The 11,127-nt window shown below is 35.0% G+C and overlaps 1 protein-coding gene across 4 annotated transcripts in view; it reads right to left on the bottom strand.

Annotated features, from left to right (window-relative positions):
- SLC25A40 (solute carrier family 25 member 40) overlaps positions 1 to 11,127 on the bottom strand; it is a 129,992-nt gene that overhangs the window by 55,357 nt on the left and 63,508 nt on the right. The window lies entirely within an intron of this gene.

Below are 11,127 nucleotides of genomic sequence, written 5' to 3'. Positions count from 1 at the left end.
AAAAAAAAAAAAAAAAGATAGCATTACAGCCTGAGCAACATAGGGAGACTCTGTCTCTGCCAAAAGTTTTTAAAAATTAGCCACGCATGGTGATGCATGCCTGTAGTCCCAGGTACTAAGAAGGCTGAGGTGGGAGGATCGCTTGAGCCCAGGAGTTCAAGGCTGACTGTACCAATGCACTCCAGCCTGGACAAGAGAGTAAGACTCTGTCAAAAAAAAAAAAAAAAAAAGTAGCATTAAAAGAAGACAATGTAAACTAATTGTGGTTTTTGCCATTACTTTTAATGGCATTACTTTTAATGAGCAGCCTGAATTCCCAAGGTGATTCCTGGTGCCAGAGGAGCAGAGTGAACATTGTTCTCAAAGATTTGTTATTGTCTGTTTTTACTTGTCTGGTGGTTGCCTAAAGACCAGTGAAAGGGACTTGCCTTTATTTCACTAAACTCAGAACTCCACAAGGCTATAAAGGCAACTCCCAGGGGATGTTTGTCAAAAACACTTAAAGGCAAATTTATCAGTTGTGGCTACCTGGAACAAGGGATAAAAATTGGTGAAAACAAAAGACACATACAAGAGCTTAGGAGAAAAAGCTGGGTAATGAAGATGTTTTGTGAAATAAGCTCCCACATATCTCTGGGTCTCTAGAAGGCCACATCCATGCTTAGAAAGGAGCACATGCACCGAGAATACCCAAGAAGGCATTAAGCTCTAACCCATGGTTGACCTCCAGGCTCTGCACAAACAGAAGTAAAGGTTAAGAAAGAGATGTATGGCGTGAACCCAGGAGGCGGAGCTTGCAGTGAGCCGAGATCGCGCCACTGCACTCCAGCCTGGGCGACAGAGCGAGACTCCGTCTCAAAAAAAAAAAAAAAAACAAAGAAAGAGATGTAAATAGCTCATCTGAATGTTGAAAATATTTCCAACCCCAACACACATACACACGGCCCACCCATTAAGACTTGTTTGTTTTAGCGGGGATTCCAGGCATTTAAGCAAATTTTCATCGAATCACTAGCTGACCGGTAAGCTAATGAAATAGAAACTTCACTAGCCACAAATGACAATGTATATGGACTTGACAAAATTAGTTAAGAAAAGTCACTAAACAAACAACAGCAACCACAGTGAGCAACAACAAATCCTGGAAAGGCAAAGAATCTGGTTTCCAAAGTTGCTGTATTATATTTAAAACGTCCAGTCTTCAGTAAAAAATTATGAGGCATGCAAAGAAATGTGGCTCATACAAAGGGAAAAGATAACATAATAGAAATTCTCTCTGAGGAACCCCAGAAACTGGATTTATAAGACCAAGGCTTTAAAATAATGATTTTAAATATACACAAAGAGGAAAGAAAATCATGTAAAAGAACTAAAGGAAATCATGAGAACAATGTCTCATAAAGGAGAGACTATTAATAAAGAAACAGAAATTACAAAAAAGTGACCAAAGAGAAATTCCAAAATTGAAAATTACAATAACTGAAATGAAAAATTCATTAGACAATCCAACAGCAGACTTGAGCAGGCAGAAGAATCAGCAAACTTGAAGATAGGTCTATTGAGATTATCCAATCTGAGGAACAGAAAGAAAGAAAAAAAAAGAAAAAAGAAAAAAGAACAGAACCTAAGAGACTCGTGGGACATTATCAAGCAAACCAACACACACCTAATGAAAGTCCCAGAAAGAAAAAAACGAAAAGGGCAGAAGGAATAATGGCCAAAAACTTCCCAAATTTGACGAAAGAAATGAATCTATACATCCAAGAGGCTCAGCAAATCCCTAGTAGGAGAAACTCAGAGATTGAGTTTTCACAGAGACACATTTAAATCAAATTGACAAAAGCCAAACACAGAGAGAATCATGAAAGCAGCAAGAAAGAAGCAATTCATCATACTGAAGGGATACTTAATAAGATTAACAGCTGATTTCACATGTAAAATCATGCAGGCCACAAGGCAGTAGATAACATTCAAAGTAATAAAAGAAAAAGACTGTCAAACAAGAATTCTGTATTTAGCAAAATTATCCTTCAGAATTAAAAGAAAAAAACCCAAACTAGGACATCTCTAGATAAAGAAAATCAGAGAATTTGTCACTGGCAGACCTGCCCTACAACAAACACTAGGAGAAGTCCTTTTTAAGCTAAAATGAAAGGCATTAGACAGTAACTGGGATTCATAGGAAGAAATAGAGTACCAGCAAAAGTAGTAAGTTAGGTAGTGATAATAGGCATGTATTTTTTTTGTTTGTAACTCCTTTTTGCTCGTGATATAAAAGGCAACTGCATAAAGTAATAAACAAATCTTTGTTATGAGCATACAATATGTAAAGATATAACATGACAACAATAGCACAAAGGTGGGGACAGGGAATGGAGCTATACAAGAGCCAATTTTTATAAACTATTGAAATTATGTTGGCATTAATCTGAACTAGATTTTATAAACTAAGATGTTAATTGAAAGCTCACAAGCAACCATAAAGAAAATTTTAAAATATATTAGAAGAAACAATGAAATTAAAATATACAACAATACCTATTTAAAATAAAAGGAGGCAGTAAAGAGACAGTGAAACAGCACAATATACACAATACCCAACTTACAATGATGCCACTTACTATTTTTCAACTTTATGATGGTGCAAAAGCAACATACATTCAGTAGAAATCATACTTCGAGTATCCATACAACCATTCCATTTCTGTTTTTCACTTTCAGTACAGTATTCAATAAATTACATGAGATATTCAACAGTCTTTTATAAAATAAGCTTTATGTTACACCACGTTGCCTAACTGTAGGCTAATGTAAGTGTTCTGAGCATGTTTAAGGTAGACTAGGTTAAGCTACGATGCCCGGTAGATTAGGTGTATAAGTGGATTTTTGACTTATGACATTTTCAATTTATGATGGGTTTGTTGGGATGTAACCCCATCATAAGCTGAGGAGCACCTGTATATAAATGAAATACAGAAAACAAGTAACAAAATGGCAGATGTAAATCCCACCTCAATAATGTAAATATACAACTAAAAGGCAGAGATTGGCAAAATCAATTTAAAAAAATAATCAAACTATATCTTGGCTACCAGAGATTTTTATTTAAAAAATATGAGACACAGTCTTGCTCTGTCACCCAAGCTGGAGTACAGTGGCATGATTACAGCCCACTGCAGCCTCAAACTCCTGAGCTCAAGTGATCCTCCTGCCTCAGTCTCCCAAGTAACTGGAATTACACACACCACCATGCTCAGCTAATTTTATTTTAAATTTTTTACAGACAGGTCTCACTATGTTGCCTAGGCTGGTCTCAAACTCCTGACCTCAAGAGATTCTCCTGCCTCAGCTTCCTGAGAAGCTGGGATTACAGGAGTGAGCCACCACACCCAGCATGACACTTTATATTTAAAGATACAAATAGGTTGAACGTAAAAGAATGAAACAATAAACATAACAATGTAGATAAATGTAAAAATCTGTATTTTTAGTTAGTAACTGAATTTTTAGTGTATTTTTGGTTAGCAACACCACTCCCCCCACCCCCGTATGATTTAAAATACAATTACATAAAATAGTTATAAATCTAAATTGACATATCATTTACATCTATTTGTATGTTACTTACAATAACAATACGTAATTTATCACAACATAAAGTGGATGGGGAGATGGAGGTATTCAGGAGCAAAAGTTTTGTATACTATTGAAACCAAGCTGATATTATTCTGAACTAAATTGTTATAAATTTGATGTTAATTGCAATCCCCAAGACAACCATTAAGAAAATACCTAAAATATATATTTTAAAAGAAATTACAAGGGAATCAAAATGGTACACCAGAACACATCTGTCACAAAAGAAGGTGATAATGAAAGAATGGAGGAATAAAATGATATGACATATAAAAAACAGCAAAATGGCAAAATATGTTCTCTCATGAGTAATTTCATTAAATAAACTCTCCAATTAAGAGGTAGAGACTAGAAGAATGAATTTTAAAAGTACCCAACTATATGCTGTCTAAAAAAGACTTTAGACCCAAAGACACACATAGGCTGAAGGTGAAAGTGGAAAAGGACATTTTATGAAAACGGTAATTATAAGAGAGCTGAAGTGGTGGTACCAATATTAGACAAAATAGACTTTAAGACAAAGATTGTTACAAGAGCAAAGAAAGATGTTACATAACGATACAGGTGTCAATCCATTAAGAAAATATAAAAATTATAAACATATATACACCTAAAAATATAGCCCCAAATATAAACAGCAAAAGTGATAGAACTAGAGACAGATAGTTAGTTCAACAATAGTTGGAAACGTCATCATTTCACTTTCAATAATGAAATGAACCAGACAAAACATAACCAATGAATCAGAAAGACTAGAACAACACTATAAACCAGTTAGACCTAACAGACATATATTGAACACCCCACCAAATAACAGCAAAATACACATTCTTCTTAAGTGAACATGAAACGTTCTTTAAGACAGATCTTATGTTAGGCCACAAAACAATTCTTACTTAATAAAATTAAAATAATACAAAGTATCATTTTTTGGCCAAAATAAGAGAAACTGTAAAATCAATAATGAGAAAATTTGGAAAATTCTTGAATATGTGGAATTGAATAATATACTCAAATAACCAATGAGTCAAAGAAGAAATTACAATGGAAACTTGAAAAGGTCTTCAGATGAAAGAAAATGAAAACACAACACACCAAAACTTAAGGGATACAGCAAAGCAGTGCTCAGAGGGAAATTTCCAGTTATAAAAATCTACATTAAGAAATAAGAAAGATCTCTAAAACAATAACCTAAACTTCTCCCTATAAAACTATCAAAAGAACAAACTAAATCCAAAGCATGTAAGAGAGAAAAAATACTACGTAACAAAATGAAGATGAAAAGGAAAAAATAGCCAGGCGCGGTGGCTCACGCTTGTAATCCCAGCACTTTGGGAGGCCGAGGAGGGCGGATCATGAGGTCAGGAGATCGAGACCACGGTGAAACCCCGTCTCTACTAAAAATACAAAAAATTAGCCGGGCATGGTGGCGGGCACCTGTAGTCCCAGCTACTCGGAGAGGCTGAGGCAGGAGAATGGCGTGAACCCGGGAGGCGGAGCTTGCAGTGAGCCAAGATTGTGCCACTGCACTCCGGCCTAGGCGACAGAGCAAGACTCCATCTCAAAAAAAAAAAAAAAAAGAAAAGGAAAAAATAGTATAAAATGAGGATGAAAAAGGAAAAAATACTATAAATAAAAATGAAGATAAAAAATAGAATATAAAAACTACTTGGAGAATTAATAAAACCAAAAGTTGTTTAAAGTATCAACAAAATCAACAATCTTTTAGGTATACCGGCCAAGTGAAAAAAAAAGACGACTCAAATTACTAAAATCAGGAATGAAAGTAGAGACAATACTACCAGTATAGTCTATTTGTTCTTGAGTCAATAGTCTATTTACTTCTAAATACACTTATTAGAAAACTGTTCTATCAAAAATCAAAAATTCCCCAAGAGAGAAAGGTCCAGGACCAGATGGTGTCACAGATAAATTCTATCAATATTTAAGAAAGAATTAACACCAATCCTTCTCAAACTCTTCCAATAAATAAAGGAGGGAACATTTCCTAATTCATTTTATGAAGCCAGTACAGCATTACTCTGATGTCAAAGCCAGACAAAGACCTCACAAGAAAACTAGTGACCAATATCCCCTTTGTATGAAAGGTGCAAAAATTCTCAAGAAAATACTAGTAAACCAAATACAACCACATATTAAAGCAATTATATACCATGACCAAGTCAGATTTACCCCAGGAATACAAGGATGGCTCAACACATTAAAATCAATCAATGAAATATACCATGTTAATTAAATGAAGGAAAAAAACACATCATCAACTCAATTGATGCAGGAAAAAATCTGACAAAATCCAACACCCTTTCATGATACAAACACGTGACAAAGTAGGAAAAGAAGGGAACTTCATCAACCTGATAAAGGACATCTATGAAAAAAACTCACAAATAACATCATATTTAACAAAGAAAGACTGAAAGCTTTCCCCCGAAGATCAGGAAAATAAAAACTATGTCCATTCTCTCATCACTTTGATGACACATTATACCAGAAGTTCTAGCTGAGGCAATCAGGCAATAAAAAGAAACAAAAGGCATCTAGATTTGAAAGAAAGAAGTAAAAGTATCTCTACTAATAGATGATATGATTTTATATCTATAATATCCTAAAGAATCCACCAAAAACCTATTAAAGCTAATAAATTCAGCAAAGTTGCAGAATACAAGATCAATATATAATAATAAATTGTATTTCTATACAATAGCAATGAACAATTTGAAAATGAAATTAACAAAACAGTTTCCTTTACAATAGCATCAAAAAGAATAAAATACTTAGGAATAAATGCAACCAAGGGGGTGTAAGTCCTGTACAATGAAAACCACAAAACACTTTTCAAATTAAAGAAGACTTAAATAAATGGAAAGACACCTTGTGTTCATCAATTGGAAAACATATTATGTAGATGATAATACTCTACAAATCCAATGCAACTGTGACCAAATTTCAAACTACTTTTTTTGTGGAAATTGATATACTGATCCTAGAATTCATATGGAATATTAAGAGAGCTGAACAGCCAATCTTGAAAAAGGACAAATTTGTAATACTAATACTTCCCAATTTCAAAATTTACTAAAAATCTACAGTAATTAAAATTGTGTAGTACTGACATAAGGAGAGACGTATAGATCAATGGAATAGAACTGAAAGTCCAAAAACAAGCCTATACATCTACAGGCAATTGATTTTTAACAAGGTTTTAAAATCCTTTCCATGATAAAACGAATAGTCTTTTCAACAGACAGTGTTGGGAAAACTGGATATCCACATGCAGAAAAATGAAGGTGGACCCTCAACTCACATCATATACAAAAAATTATCTCAAAGTGGGTCAAGGACATAAATGCAGGCAAAGTTGATAATTCTTATAAGAATAAATCTGTATGACCCTGAATCTGGCAATAGTGCCCTAGATATGATACCAAAAGCACAAGTAACAAAAGAAAAAATAAAATTAGATTTTATCAAAATAAAAAATTGTGTGTATCAAAGGACACTGTCAAAAAATTGAAAAGACCAGGTATAGAAAAGAATAAAATTTTTGCAAATCATATATCTGATAAGGGTCTAGTATCCAAAATATATAAAGAACTTAAAACTAAACAACAACAACAACAACAAAAAACCCTCAAAAAAGGGGGCAAGGGACCTAATATTTAAAGGATATACTAACAGCCAATAAGCACACAAAAAAGTATTCAACATCATCACTTATTGGGAATATGAAAATCAAAACCAGAAATAGATGCCACTGCACACCCACTAGGAAGGCTATAATTAAAAATACAGAATATAACATGTGTTGACAAGGACGTGGAGAAATGGGAACTCTTTTACACTGCTAATGAGAATGTAAAATGCTGCAGCCACATGGAAAATAGTTTGGCAGTTCCTCAAAATTTTAAACACAAAATTATCATATGACCCAGAAATTCTCAGTAATAATTCTAGGTATATACCCCAGAGAACTGGAAACATAACAGTCTAACAAACACTTGCTTGTACACAAATGTTCAAAGATTATTCATAATAGCTAAAAATAAAAAGAAACCAAATGTTCATCAACTGATAAAAGGATAAACAAAATGTGGTATATCCGTACAAGAGAATTTTATTCATCTCTAAAAAATGAATGAAGACCTGATACATGCTACAAAATAGATGAGCCTTGAAAACATTATGCTCAATAAAAGCCAGACACAAAAAACCCACATATTCTATTTCTATGAAATGTCCAGAATAGGCAAATCCAGAGGGACAGAAAGCAGAAGAGTGGTTGCCAGGGGTTGAGGAGAGAGGAGGAAAGAGAATGAGTGCTTAATGGATAAGAGGTTTTTTTCCTATGTTGAAGATGTTCTAGAATTAGATAGTGGTGATGGTTGCACAACATTGTTAATATACTGGAAGCCACTGAATTCTACACTTCAAAATGGTTACAATGGCAAATTTTATGTTATATGAATTTTACCTGAATTTTAAAAACTGAAACTATATGAGATCCCAGTTCACACCCAGTGAATAACAACACCGTGCTTCATACATTACTGGAAGGAGAATCAAAAACATCAATACTGTTTCATACTGTTAATATTATGTTACCATATGATCCAGCAATTCTAAAATAAGTAAAAATACATGTCCAAAAAAACCTTGTGTACGAATGTTCATAGCAGCATTATCCATAACAGTCAGAAAAATAGAAATACAGAATATCCAAATATCCATTAACAGGTGAATGGATAAACTGTGGTATATTCGCACAATGAAATACTACTCAGCAATAAAAAGAATGAACTACTGATTGATACATGTAACAGCATAAATGAATCAAAAAGATTACATTATGAAAAATAATTACCACCCAAAATACACAAATTACATGATTCCATTTATACTATGCTGAAATACAGAGAAAACCATTCTATGATAATAAAAATCAGAAGACTGGTTACTTCTGGTGAAAGGAGGGAGACTGGAAAGAATGAAGCATCTTTCTGAGATGGCAAAATGTTTTGTATTTTCATTTTAGTGGTAACTACATGGATATACATATTTGTTAGAATTCATCAATTCATATTTAGATATATAATGTTTAAAATGGCTGTACTTTATTGCATGTGGATAAATGTTTGAATTTTTAAAATTGTATACGATAAGACTTCTACAGGTATAACAGTAAACAAGCTTCACTGGGCATAGCACATTGTCAATGCTCAATCAAAACAGAAGGAAAGCAGGAGATGAGGCAGGTAGGTAGATTATTTTATAATCATGGCCAAGTATGTGCCTCATACCACCCTAAAGGAGTTTACAATTTAGTTCAGTATGTAAGATATAACCTCTGAACTGGTTCATTATCTTTAACAGCTGATGGAGGTGCCAAGTAGCCTCTGAATTACGTTGCTTCAGGGCATCCACTCCCAATGTATTCCCAAATTCTGAATCCTCCTGTCTTGCTTTTTTTTTTTTTTTTTTTTGGAGACAAGGTTTCACTCTGGACTATAGTGGCCACTCATAGCTCATTGCAGCCTAGACCCCTGGGCTCAAGTGATCCTCCCACCTCCGCCTCCCGAGTAGCTGGAATCACTAGTGTGCATTACCCTTCCTGGCTAATTTTTTCATTTTCTGTAGAGACAGGGTCTCCCTATGTTGCCAAGGCTGGTCTCAAACTCCTGGACTCAAGTGATCCTCCCACCACGGCCTCCAAAAGTGCTGGTATTACAGGCGTAAGCCACCTTGCCCAGCCTCTCCATTTTTGATCCTTCACTTAGGATGTGTTCAAGGGCCTGATAATGCTGAATTTACCCTGGTTTCCCAGCCCACAGTCACCTGAGACATTAACTACAGTGCCACAGCCACTAACCAATCCTATCCTTTCATATACTTAGCCTGCAAAACTAAGAATTTAACCTTACATAACCTTAAGCCCTCCAATTCACTAGGATAGTGAGACTATGAAATGTGAAAATTAAATATTAAGAATAGACCAGAACACATTTCAGAAGACAACATATCAATAGTTGGCAAATGAATCAAACAGGAATGATTATACCCAAATGAGCAGGAGATAAAGGTTGAATCTAAGCTAGGTTTGCTATGGACAGGAAAAAATAATTGCTAAGCCAGGTGAAGAGGCTTAGGCAAAAGAAAGAAAAAAAACGTGGTAAGTATTACAAAATTAATTTGTCTAGATTCTAGAATAAAAAATTTATATTTGGATGTGTGAGGTAATCTGAAAGATCAGATTAGGTCTCTGATAATCACAAAAAGTTGTGGAGTAGACTGAACAATATTATCTTCATTTATAGATAAGCAAATTCTAGCATAGAAAGATTAACTTTTTTTTTTTTTGAGATGGAGTCTCGCTCTGTCGCCCACGCTGGAGTGCAATGTCGCGACTTCCGCTCACTGCAACCTCCTTCCGAGTTCAAGTGATTCTCCTGCCTCAGCCTCCTGAGTAGCTGGGGTTACAGGCGGGGACCACCATGCCCAGCTAATTTTTGTATTGTTAGTAGAGCCGGAGTTTCACCATGTTGGCCAGGCTGGTCTTCAACTTCTGACCTCGTGATCCGCCACCTCAGCCTCCCAAAGTGCTGGGATTACAGGCTTGAGCCACCGTGCCCAGCCAGAAAGGTTAACATTTGCCCATGGTCACAAAACTAGTTACGGACAGGGCCAGCAATGAATAAAATTCATTTCTCTTGATTCACAGCCACATATTCATTTAATTAGATCGTGATTCTGCTCAATGTTCTCCACTTTGCCTAATGTAACTCTTGAACAAAGTTTCTCACCATAAATAACCCTACCCCCATTCACTTCTTCTTAAATGTCTACTCTTCCTCTGAAGAAATGTTTTCAAGCATATTTTCAAGATCTACTTTAAGACAAACCCCACCCTCTTACCAACAGACCTGATTACTGGACAAGAAAAAGGAGGTTTCTATCCTTACTGACTATAGCCACGTCCTTTCTGTGGCTACTAACAGATTTCGGTTCCAGTAATATTTTTAAAAACTAACCTCGGACAATAGATTAGAAAATTACTAACTATCGCGTAAAGCGGACTTCCTCCTTATTTATTGCTTGGAATTACCATCTTCAGTGCAGTCGAGGGTGAGTCTAACAGCATAGGGTGCAACTATGTTACTGTCCTTCCTCTTCACGGCAAATAAGACACACAATTCGTCTTTCACAAGACCATAAAATGAGACTTCCTTTTTTAAAAAAATTTTCCTCTGTAGAAGCATGCTTAAATATTTCCCACATCCTCTAAACCTTCCAAAGATCCAGTCTTCCCTTCATTATACTTTCCTACAGTAACAAATTTTTTTGAAAGAGTACACTCGACCTGTCTGAACTTCAAGATTATAATTTTTATCTAGTACTGTACCTATCTCTGCCACCTACTCAAATTACCCTTAAGGAAACAAATGATACCTGAAACGCCAAAATCAAATACTTATT

This window comes from Hylobates moloch, unplaced genomic scaffold (genome assembly GCF_009828535.3).
Source record: "Hylobates moloch isolate HMO894 unplaced genomic scaffold, HMol_V3 SCAFFOLD_1, whole genome shotgun sequence".
Lineage (NCBI taxonomy): Eukaryota > Metazoa > Chordata > Mammalia > Primates > Hylobatidae > Hylobates > Hylobates moloch.
This window is presented reverse-complemented; position numbering and strand designations above follow the sequence as displayed.